The sequence below is a fragment of the Crassostrea angulata genome, chromosome 8, assembly GCF_025612915.1.
Source record: "Crassostrea angulata isolate pt1a10 chromosome 8, ASM2561291v2, whole genome shotgun sequence".
In the NCBI taxonomy this organism is placed as follows: domain Eukaryota; kingdom Metazoa; phylum Mollusca; class Bivalvia; order Ostreida; family Ostreidae; genus Magallana; species Magallana angulata.
Window position 1 is genome coordinate 59,299,950 of NC_069118.1, and position 12,599 is coordinate 59,312,548.

Here is a 12,599-nt window from a genome sequence, read left to right on the forward strand (position 1 = left end):
ACGATATATAGGTCATTGGCCCCGGGGGTGGTCATGACCCCCCTTGAACAGGAAGTGCACGAATATCTCGAAAACGGTTGAGATCCCCACCCCTTAACCATATATATTCTTGATCCTTAAAGGGCATCAAAAGGTATGAGGTAATGGGCCTCTGGATGAAATTTAAATTTTTAAAACCTTACTGCACATCTATAGAATAGTCCCTATCATATCCCAAGATATGATTGTCTATCCATTAAATCATAAGAGGAGCTCTTGGATCTATGTTTTTTTTTTGAAGTGATAAACGTCAATTTTCTGCTACTATTTGACTCCCTGGATGAAATTTAAATTTTTAAAACCTTATTGCACATCTATAGGACAGCCCCAATTATATCCCAAGAGATGACGTAGCTACTCCAAAACTTGTAAGAGGAGTTCTGGGAACCATACTTTTTTTTGCAAAAAAACGTCATTTTTTGTTGCCCACTGAAAAATTCTGGAACCTAATCAAGCCTCAATATGACACCCCCAATCATGGCTCCGTATAAAGATGACAAGAGAGCAGTAAGTACATGTTCAGGAAAGAAAGTCTGAGCAAAAAAGTAAAAAAAAGAAAAAGAAAAGAGCAGTAATACATGTTTAGCAAAAGATATCAAAGATACAAGTTGCTGTCATTTAAAAAAGGACTGCAATACGTGGACGATATGCATGTGTTTCCGACGAAAACGTGAAAGCCTTAAGATTATCAAAGATTCCACCGACTTTAACCCCCTGCTTTTAACCACTTAATTTGTACGTTGTATTACGTATATGTATAGCCCTGACTTTTTATCTCCGAGTTTAAAGGGTTCATAATTCTAAAATAATTATGATCTATCTTAATCTTAATACAGATTGCATGTATAGTACAGGAATTCGGCGAATTCTACTATTTGCGAGCACATTACACTTCGCACTACTTTGATAAGTATGCAGTGACAACTTTGTGTAAATTAATTTCATATTTTGATTCATTTTTTTGCGATTATAACTTTTATACAGTGACATAATTATTCATTCATCTATTATATATACAGTCACATAATTATTCAATCATACTTAAATGCTTAAAAAAAATTAATCGGGAAGTACTCTAGCCTCGCCTACTGTAAAAGTTAAGTTAAGCTACATGTGTATTTTGGAAAACACATCACATTGCAAATGATGCTATTTGATGCCTATTGTAGTTTCGGCATAAAATTAACCTATGTTGTACATGTGTTTTAATTAATTAATTTGTTAATAAATATGTTTATTTCGTTACTTTTTAAGTATAATATGGTATTTTTAACACTTGAGACTGGCCCTGAATTTATAAATGTATTTGAGTAGTGTTGGCTTTTCTTGTAATTCTATTTTTTAATTAAAACCTGTTTGGGCAGTAATTCTGGTCAGGTGATTCTGTTGGAGGAAATGTTCTCATGTTCTAGCATTATTTGTTTTATTAGCCTTTGAAGAAGGAAAGAGGATTAATTTATTGATTAGTAGTATTTGTGAAAGTTGGCTGCTCATAAGTAGGTTAGTTATTTAAGTTCATCTCTTTTAAACCTAAAAGGCCAAATAAGTGTTTAACTTTTAAGAAGATTATTAAACTAAGTAAATATAATCTTAAATTGTGAATATTGAGAGGCTTTAAATTATAATCCAACTAAGTAAAGTAATGTTTTACATTAATACATGTAAAATACATGTGTTATACTTAAAAATTATATTGTGTGCAAGATAAGTGTATGTGTGTGTTTTGTGCCTAGAAGAGGATGTGGTCATCACCATTAAATCGCCAAGTGCGCGTGTCCCTCTCCCTGTCCCATTCCTGTCCCCTATGGATCTAGGAGGCAAACTATTGAACAAGTAGTATTTATGTAATGAGAACATTTTGACAATCTTATCAAAAAGTTATATTTTATATTTATTTTATCGTCTGAACTATGAATTCGGCATTTAATTTATTGTTATAACTTACAAGGGTCATCCCTGTAAATTTACAAGAATAGAATTACGTGAAATATATTATAAAGTGAAATATCCTGAGTTTAATGTATCAACTTCTGAGGAAAAGATTATATGAATTATGCCCCTTTAATTGTATTTTTTGGTATTTGTATGTCAGATACTTGTTTAAATATCATATGTGTGACTGTGATAATATGTGTAAATGTGTTTTACTGAAATTACAGGGTTCATAAGATTAAACATATGAGAACATTACAAACATCGTTGTGATTTATAACAACAAGTGCTACACTTAGTTCGTTATACTGACAGTTCATATCACATGCCATATTCATTTTTTTTAAAGGACTATTTTGTTTTTGTACTGTTTACCGGCAACTTCACAATTACAGCGCCTTTGAACTTTTGTGTGCAAATGGCATCAAATCCCGATCCCAATTCAGATAAATGTGTGCTAGCCTGATTCTCTGAGCTACCCATTACGCACAGAAACCAGGCTAGCTCATGCGCAGGCTGAATATTAGAATATTATAGAAACACACACACACACACACACACACACTCTCTCTCTCTCTCTCTCTCTCTCTCTCTCTCTCTCTCTCTCTTTCTCTCTCTCTCGCGTTAGCGGGTTATGTAAATTTTTCCTACAATGTTCGCTACCTTCATAACCCGCATGAATCATCAAAAAAAGCATTTTATTGTTTATATTAACATCTTTCTTTAACTGATTTATAAAATGATAATGAAAAGTTAGTAAAATTCACTAAATTACTGTTAATGTACAAAAGTACGTTAGCTAAAAGAAACAGCCAAATCGTCTCCTGTCTGGCATCGTCATGATTATTTCGTGCAGTCTAGGATTTTACTAAGGTCGCTGTAGGTTCAGACCAATCGAAAAACAGGGCGTGTCAATTTCAGTCCTGTCACTTACAGCCGCTGTATAGTTTGACCAATCGATAAATAGGGCGTGTAGATTTCAGTCTGGCTGTTTCTATAGAGCTATGAATTAACTATAAGTTTCCGTAAGAAAAAAAAGAAAAATTATGCTTGGTAGATGTAAATATATATTCATGAAAAGAAATATATTTTTGCTTGAAAAGTAATTTACATGAATAACACCGATTAACAACACTCGCTGTTTTCATTAAACTTGAAGGTAAGAATTAAACACCTAAACCCTCCAGACCATGGACCCAGCAAGTACAACATACAGAGTACATCAGTGCTCTGAGTGTCTGGGGGGCACGGAGTACTATTGTGAATCGTGTCCATGTGATCTGTGTCAAAAGTGTAAAGAAAACCATGTGAAAAACCTCAAAACAATAGACCATAATGTTGTGTCATATCATGCAAAATTCAACAACATCCAAACACAAGAGATATGTGTGAGACATCCTAGTAATGTTTATATAAAGTACTGTAAACCTTGTCAAGTTCCTGTGTGTGATTCTTGCTTTGGACATACATCTCCCATATTCCCCGTTTCTCTCTGTCGACAAAGTAAGCACAAGGTTCTTAGCTTACGAGAAGCATATAAAACAAAGCAAAAAAAAACACAGAAAAACCATTCACACCATCAGAAGTGATGCTCTCTTTTACAGACCTGTTCTCCTGCCACGAATCACAGATGACATCAAAGCCTGTCGCACAAAATTATCCCGCTATCAGTCAGAGATGTTAACAAAGGCCCAGACACTGAAGAATCTCATTAACTATGTGCTATATGATCTTTTGAAAAATGTGTTATGTGACTTTGAGTTCAAACACAGATGTTTAAGACAGAAGATAGAAACAAATAGACATGTTGTCAGCATACAGAGATACGTACACATATATGAACAGTCATCATTCAGTGCACTACAATTCCTCTCCTCCATAAAGAAAGCCTTCCCCCAGATACATCCTTCACTCCACACCAGCAAGCTTTCCATTACTAAGTCATTTAACAAGGAGGATGTGATGGAGTCACTGAGTGCAATCAAAACCACAGAGAGAAAAAACCGACGCGTAGGAAACCAGTGTCTTCTGAAACGGATGCCTGGTTCTGAGTTCCATCAATCTCTCACAGTCATAGGTGTTGATCGTTGTTATCACATTTCCTGTGTGACATCAGGCTGGGTCTGGGTCAGTGATGGTAGATACAATCTCATCTTGACAGACACAACAGGTGCCCCTCTACATCGTGTGGAGGATTCCTGTCGTGGTGATGGATTACACACAGTGAACAGTGAGCGTGAACTGATTTATATAAATAGGAACTATAACATCAACAAACTGTCAAAGGATATGGAAACAACCACCACATTTATAAAGAGAACAAACTCTACATGGAGACCACTGTGTGTGTACTGGTCCCCGTCCACTGGGGATCTACTGGTTGGGATGTGTTATATACATACAGACACAGGCAAGGTAACCCGCTACAACCAGAACGGACAACTTACACAAATCGAACAACACAACAACAACTCAGGACGGGGACTGTATAGAGAACCTCACTATGTTACAGAGAACAACAATGGGGATGTCGTGGTATCTGACTTTATGGCGGTAGTGGTGACAGAGCGTGGAGGAAGACATCGTTTCTCATACACAAGACATCCATCAGGATCAGTACTATGGCCACGTGGAATCTGTACTGACGCGCTGTCACACATCCTGGTGTGTGATGAATGGACCAACACAGTACAGATGTTGGATAGGGACGGTCAGTTCCTGGCACATCTACTGATAAGACCATCAGGGATATTCACACCATGGAGCCTGAGTTATGATATCAAAACTCACCGTCTCTGGGTCGGATCAGATGACAACAGCACGGTGGTTATATACAGGTATATCACCAGACAGGACGCTGAAACAGGTAAGTCTGAGTCATTATTGGTTACAATTATGTAGAAGTGTCATTTGTCTTGTATTGATTGATTTGTTTGAGACATACAAGTACACACTTAACAAGTTGTCAGTAGTAGCTTTTTGATATTAGTTCACTAACTTCATGTACAAGTTTTTAACTGTTGATAGCTAGTTAAATGCAAATAACACACACAGGAATATGCTATTACATGCTATTATAATTATTTATTAATATATACATCTGTGTATGATTTAAATAATTCAATTAATTAAATACAATTACATGACATTGTAATTAATTAATATACGCTGCATTTAAACTGTTTATGTCTGATGTTTGCACATTTTATTGCAGCCTCTGCTGATATAATGGAGTCACTGGGTGAAATCCCAACCAAAGGGACAGAAACACCACAGCAAGGAAACCAGTGTCTGCTGAAACTCACGTCTCATCCCGAGTTACTTCCCTCTCTCACAGCGACAGGTGTTGATAGTTGTTTTCACATTTCCTGTGTGACATCAGACCGGGTCTGGGTCAATGATGATAAAAACACTATCATCTTGACAAACACAAAAGGTGTCCCTCTACATCGAGTGAAAGATTCATGTAGTGGTTATATTTTTTATACTGGTAATGGATCACACACAGTGAACAGTGAGATTGAACTGATTTATATAGATAAGAAATATAACATTATGAAACTATCAAATGATATGAAAACAACCAAAGCATTGTTAATGAACAAAAAAATCTCTAAATGGAGACCACTGTGTGTGTACTAGTCCCTGCCCACTGGGGATCTTCTGGTCGGGATGTCTAAAAGGAAACAAAGAACAAGCATAGTAACCCTGTACAACCGGAGCGGACAAGTGACACAGATCATATGGCGCGACAACACAGGACGGGGACTGTATATACAACCTCACTATATAACAGAGAACAACAATGGGGATGTCGTGGTGTCTGACTATATGTCTATTAGGTCTGGTGCTGTAGTGGTGACTGAGCGTGGAGGAAGACATCGTTTCTCCTACACAGGACATCCATCAGGATTAGGACTACGGCCACGTGGAATCTGTACTGACGCGCTGTCACACATCCTGGTGTGTGATTATACAACCAAAACAGTACAGATGTTGGACAAGGACGGTCAGTTCCTGTCACATTTACTGACAAAATCACAAGATATCGGTGGACCAGGGAGCCTGTGTTATGATGTCAACACTCACCGTCTTTGGGTCAGATCATACAACAACAAGGTGTGTGTCTACAGTTATATAGACACACAGGACGCTCTGACAGGTAAGTCTTAGTCATAATCATTCACCTTAATTAGATATAGATAAGTAGGACACACAGTCCGTGTTAATTATCAGTCAATAAGATGCATATATAAGACATGTTGTTTATCTTTGGGATTATTTGTCAATATAAACAGCTCACTGTTACAGGATTAGTGGAATCTACCAGTCATTGCAAATTTGTTCTTCAAAAAAAAAATTGTAGAAAGTAAATATATTAATTCAATAATTGGATGTTATTGTACAGTACCATTGCAATGTGTTTTGTTGATTTAATAAATTAGAGGTCATTTGATTAGCCAATAAGCCATATTGACACATATATTGGTAAATATGGGCTTTTTTCAGCTCAGTTTAACCAATTTAATTGACTAGATAGAAAATTGAAGAATTTAACAATGTAGTTCGTTTAAACTTTTTCTGTGTATTTAACTTTTTAATACATGTATATATACATGTACTAAATAATGTCTATTAATGAACAGCTAATTGATGATTGTTGTAGATGAGGTTACCCACTCAACTGATGAGGACACACACTCAAGATATGAGGATACACACTCAAGATATGAGAATACACACTCAACTGATGAGGGTGTCTTGTCTGGTCAACACCAGCTGTAGAATGAAGATAGCTTGGATATTGACAGATTGTAAATGTTTTTGTACAAATCTAGTTTGCTCTCAAAACCACACATCTTGTTTGTCACTTTGTTCAACATCTGTAACTGAAATTGACTTGTATATAATTCACATGGACTGTAATACTGACTCATGTTTATTTCACACTTGGAGATCATCTAAACATGGCTGTCTGATGCTATATGGGGAAAAACATCTATCAGATATTCAAATAAAGTTGATATTTTAGCAAAATTAAACTTTGTAGATTTGAGAATTAATTTTAACCCTGCTAGATATGCCATCAATTAATAATATTCAATTGATAAATAATAATCATTTACAGTATCATAATTGTTATTTCTGTTTTATGCAGGTGAGCCAGATTTATCTCCATGCCTTGTGGTGAAGTAACTGCAGCTCGACTTGTTACAGAGAAAAGAAAAAAAAATACATTTGTATCACTTCTATTCTAGCTGACTTGCATTGGCTTCCACTAAAATTCCACCCTACATACACAACTTTTGTGTACGCTCACCTAGCATTGTGCGGATCGGGTCCAGGACAAGAACTGATTACTATCCGTAAAATAAACCAAACCCTACGATCTGACGGAAGCTTGCTCATTAATTTATCGAGGGTTTGAACTTGAAAGACAATTTGTCTATGGTGATCATTCCTACTTATAACAGTCTTCCGATGTGTATTCCTCATGCGAAATTCGTTCAAAGTTTTTAAAAGACAATTATAAATACAATTTTTCTAATTAGCATTTAATTAACTTTTGAGAATTATCTATCTTGTGATTTTTTGGCTAGATTTTAGTTTTCCTCATTTTTATTTGTTGTAAAATAATGTTCAATAATATTCTTTTTTAAGTAACCTATACATGTACTATGTTTTATGTCATGTCCATTTCATATAAAGTTCGCTAGGGTGATTATGTTATTATATGGAATGCTACAAAAATTATTTATTTATTACTATTTTATTACATATGTTATGGTAATATAAAGTTTCACCAATGGACTCTGTGTTCTTTGTATATGACTTACGCACTAATCAGTGATTGTAATTTTTTTTAAGTTTTTATCTAGGTATAACTTCTGTAGATTGTAATCAGTATAACATCAGTATTTATACACTTTTTGCCCTGTATTTATATCCTTTGAAATTTTTTTATAAGGCTGGATGCAGTTTGGTGAAAGGGTAAATTTTTGCTGTTTTTTTTTTCATTTTTGAGAGGTACACAGGAAATCATGCATATTAGCTAAATGTCATAGCCAAAGGGGAATAACTCAAACTTGTATATTTCAGTTTTAAGTTGGTATCATGTTGTGAAGTACTATTATTCGAAATAAACAATAAAATGAAATTTAATTTATAAATAGTTTCTTTTTTAAATTGTCACCAAAAAAGTTTTAGAACATATTTTTTAGTTAAATATTGTAAAATTTGAAAATTCTGAATCGGTTGAAACTAATTTGATAATAATGTACTTTTTTCACACTAACATTGGGATATGTCAAATACCACCTTAAATAAAAAGTATTAGTCACCTTCTTATAATCTAATAAGTCAAAGTTTATATCGAGGTAGTTCATGTATTTTTGATGGAAACTGAACGATTCTGATGGATATATACTACAACAAAAATGTCCTTTTATATGAAAGTAGCATAGATCTAATTCAGGAGCAAATTCAGAAGCACTGAGTGAATTTTTTGCACTTTTGAGAATTTGTTCGCCCGTTATTAAAATAAGAAAACAAATCATTTTCTTAATTTGTACAATAGTCTGTTTCAAGTTATTGCTTCCTTCATATTTTGATGATTTTTGATTAAAATAAACAAGCCTGTCAATGAAGTACAATTCAAATTGATCAAACGGGAAACAATCCAATATTTCCTCTTTGATTCATCATCTGTTTCTACGCGGAGAGTTTTAATGAAAAAAAAAACATCGTACGGAGATTCAAAATGGGAAATGTTAACATTTTTTTCCATTCAGAAGTACTCGGAATACCTCGCACATTTATGAACGTTATCATCCTGAGTACTTAATGTTGTTTACAATGCAAAATCCCCGTAAACTTCTGTTTTTGGTTGTTTTTTGAAACCTGAAGAGATAGAGGGGGCGTTTGCGAACTGATAATCTGGATTTTTTAGCTCACTGAAACGGTGTCTGGCGAAGCTTATGCTATACTACCGGCGTCGGCGTACGGACTTGCATGATTGACGTTGTTGGTGCAGGTTCTGCATCTAAGTTATCACTTGTCATATCTTCACCAAACCTGCATGGATGATGCATCTAGACCCTCTTATGGACTTAAAAGACTTGGATGCTGAATCTGGGTCATGAATTGCAGATGACGGAGGAGGTTAAGGTTTTTGAAACAGGTTAAAGTTTTAAGAGCAGGTGCCCTTTGATAGCAATTCTAAGTTACTACTGGTTTTTACTTCATCACACTTGCATGGATGGCACGTCTTATGATACTGATGCATCTGACAGGCTTGACTGCTGAATTGGAGTTAACGGTTTTGGAGCAGGTGCCCTCTGGTAATTATATCGTAGTTATAACTGCTTTTAAATTCACCAAACTTGCGTGGATGGAGATCATTATAATACAAATGCACTTGACAGGCTTGGATGCAGAATCTGAGCAATATATTCCAGAATGCAAGATGGGATTTAGTTTTTGGAACAGGTCACATGTATATAGAGATGATATTAACATTTTCAACTGTCTTTGTCAGTAATAACATTACGAATTAACTTTAAACCCTAAAACTCAATAAATCCATAAAACACGAGTGACACAAAATGGGCATGTCTTATAGCGTAACGGTATTGGCTGCGCCGCATAGTAATACATAGCATGTGCTACATTAAAAAAAAAACATGCTTTCAAACAATGTTGTTTTGATGTGTACAAATTTGAAATAATGAAATATAAGTAATAAGGAATCCTTTTTGAATATCAGGAGGTGATGATGTCGATCAGAACGTGGTCAAATCTGTCATAAAGCCCTTCGGTTTTTATTGGATTTGATCACACACCGACCGAAGTTATCACCTATTTCAAACTTGCATAGTTGATTTAACTATATAAATGAATCGCAAAAGTAGCTTTAGATACAGAGAGTGATCTTGATTATTAAGATGCTGAGGCAGGTGTAAGATTTTGTAACAACTCAAATTGTGTTAGACTCATAGGGCTGGTTATAAAATACAGTAAATTCTTCTCATACATAGACAGACGTAAAGCAAGATGACCTGCAATGTTCATGTTGAATTTTTTTTTGCGAAAATGTTATTTTCTACTAAAATGACAAAAATATTATGGTTTGTAAATTTCTGTTATCCATATTTTTGTGGAAAAGGCCGTTAAGAAGTCTTATTTGGAGCAAAATTAAACTAGATTTTGTCTTTAGACAGTAATACCCGCACCAAGTGTTTGCCCCTAAATAACACTGTTTTTGTACCAGTTTAATTAATCAAAGTGCTGAGAGTACTGTAAGACGGGGTCTTGGAAGTTTGAATTTGTAATTGTCCTGAATTTCCTCGAATATGCTTCCAAAATTTATGAGTTTGAATTAGTTTTACAATCTATGTTAATTCGGCTTTTTTGCAATTGATACTTTGTCTAAATTTTACTCATCCCCGGCCTTTTCATAATTGTAGAAAATTGACACAACGGTATATTATGTAAAATAAGACCCCAAGGAAAAATTTTTAAAATTACTACTAACCGGGAAAATAAAACAACTAGATCAAAGTAGATAATTTTAATCATTAGATTTATTCAATTTTGTGATCCAAGGAAAAATCCACAAGTCGGACGGTATCCGTAATAAAGGTTTTATGAAAACCCCGAAAACTCTAAAACTGCTGAATTAACAAACAAAGTGAACATTTGTTTACCGATAACAAACACAGGAACCTGACGTTAGACCTATTTTTTACAATAAGATTCCAAGAACTTTGACAATAAAAAGATTTGTCACGGTCGCCACTCTGATTTTTAAGACTGACTATCTGACACGATTTTCTCCATTTGCGATTCATGCAAAATTAATACCGGTAGGTAAAAATAAATCCGTTCGCCACTTACTACTTTTTTGTGTAAACTCGTGCATCACCCACACGAATTACGATACAACCGTTTCTTTCATTAAAAATCATACTCCGAAAATCAGAGACATAAATAACAGAGATTGTCAACTCCGCCATTAGCATGTAAATGTTACGGTACCAACTTTACATTGAGAACTAGAAGTGCAACAGCAATCTTGTGTAAGTCATTAAATTTGGACCATATAGTGAACATGAACCTGTAAATAGTTTAAGCATGTTTTATTTATGAAATATTTACAAAACCTCTTTATTAGTTTTTAAATTACTTTTTTAAAGCGTATTGACTTTTCATAAAGTAATGGTAATGCATTACTTTACTCATGTAATGGTAATGTAATGCATTACTTCAAGAAAATAAAGTAACGGTAATGGTAATTTAATGCCCTAATTCATGAAGTTATGGTAATGCAATGCATTTTTTACAATGTAATTCACCCCAAGCCTGATTCCAACTAAGCCGAAAAACATGAACATTAACATTTAACTTAGTTCGCAATCGATAGGGTTGTATATATTCTATGATGTTTAAGTCTTCCAAAATGTATAATATATTATAGATTTTGCTTACAATGCATTGTTTAAAATTCAAATTCAGTTTAATCAACTAAAGAGCCAACAAACGAGAAGGCAAATTCAGAGTTATTTTTATTTTCTGTGTACAAAATTCCTTTCGAGACAAACAACAGTCATACCGCAAGTAACTGGAAGTAAATGAAACACCTATATAATTTGTAAAACATCTGTGTATAACCCGTCCCGATTTTAACTTCGGCTTGTGCATGAAGTTTGGTAGTATTAAGGTGAAAGATTGTCAAAATAAAATTCACAACTTTTCAAAAATGGCACATTGCGTTTGGAAACTTTAATTTCGATTCAACCATCAACCGCTTCAATTGCACCAAATGAATCGTCAACGGCGCTGTGCATTCAGTTACGTAACTCATTCCACATTTGAACCCGAGCAAGAATATGTTGATCAATAAATCTATTTGTTTATTTTCTAAATAGAATTTTGTTTATACATAGATGACTTAAAAAGATTTAATGCGTTTTTTTTGTAATACATAATAACTAAAATGCATGAAAACTTTCTGCACTATATTCTTACGCGTAGACTCAATTCATGTGTTCTACGCGTGCCTTCCGGTTTGAGACTTCGGCTGACAGTAAACCAATAGACGTAACCCCGTCTAAAAATGAAGGCCACGTGCAAGTTCCGGTAATACATTTAAAAATAATAATTTGCATAACTGGAGGATGAGATCCCTTCCCATATGATAATACACATGAGCAGCACTTTATGTGCAATTTGGTGTTGAACTGTTTGCAGTTAATTTTAAGTTAATCAATAATCTTAATATTCCATGTCATAGAAAGTATAATGGTCTCCATAATTATTACAAACAAAATGAAATGATTGCCCCTCTGCGCAGCTGTTACAAGTTTTAGATTTGCTTATGTGTGCTTAAATGTACATAATCGTGTGCACGGATTTAGAAAAGGTGTGGGAATAAGGGTTCCCCCCATGAAAATTTATTTATATCAATATTAAAATTATTAAAAATACACCTCGGAGTCCAATGCCCTTACAGACATGTAATTGCTCTTACCCATTGCGCTTCAATGTAAGATAACATTATTTTCGGGGGGGGGGGGTTATATTCATACTTTTTGGAGTAGTTGCCCTTTGAAATTCTTTAAAATTAGAGT

The 12,599-nt window shown here is 34.5% G+C and overlaps 1 pseudogene; it reads left to right on the forward strand.

The window, feature by feature from the left end:
- Positions 1-620: 620 nt before the first annotated feature.
- Positions 621-8,090, forward strand: LOC128161686 (uncharacterized; annotated as a pseudogene).
- The last annotated feature ends 4,509 nt before the right edge of the window (positions 8,091-12,599 follow it).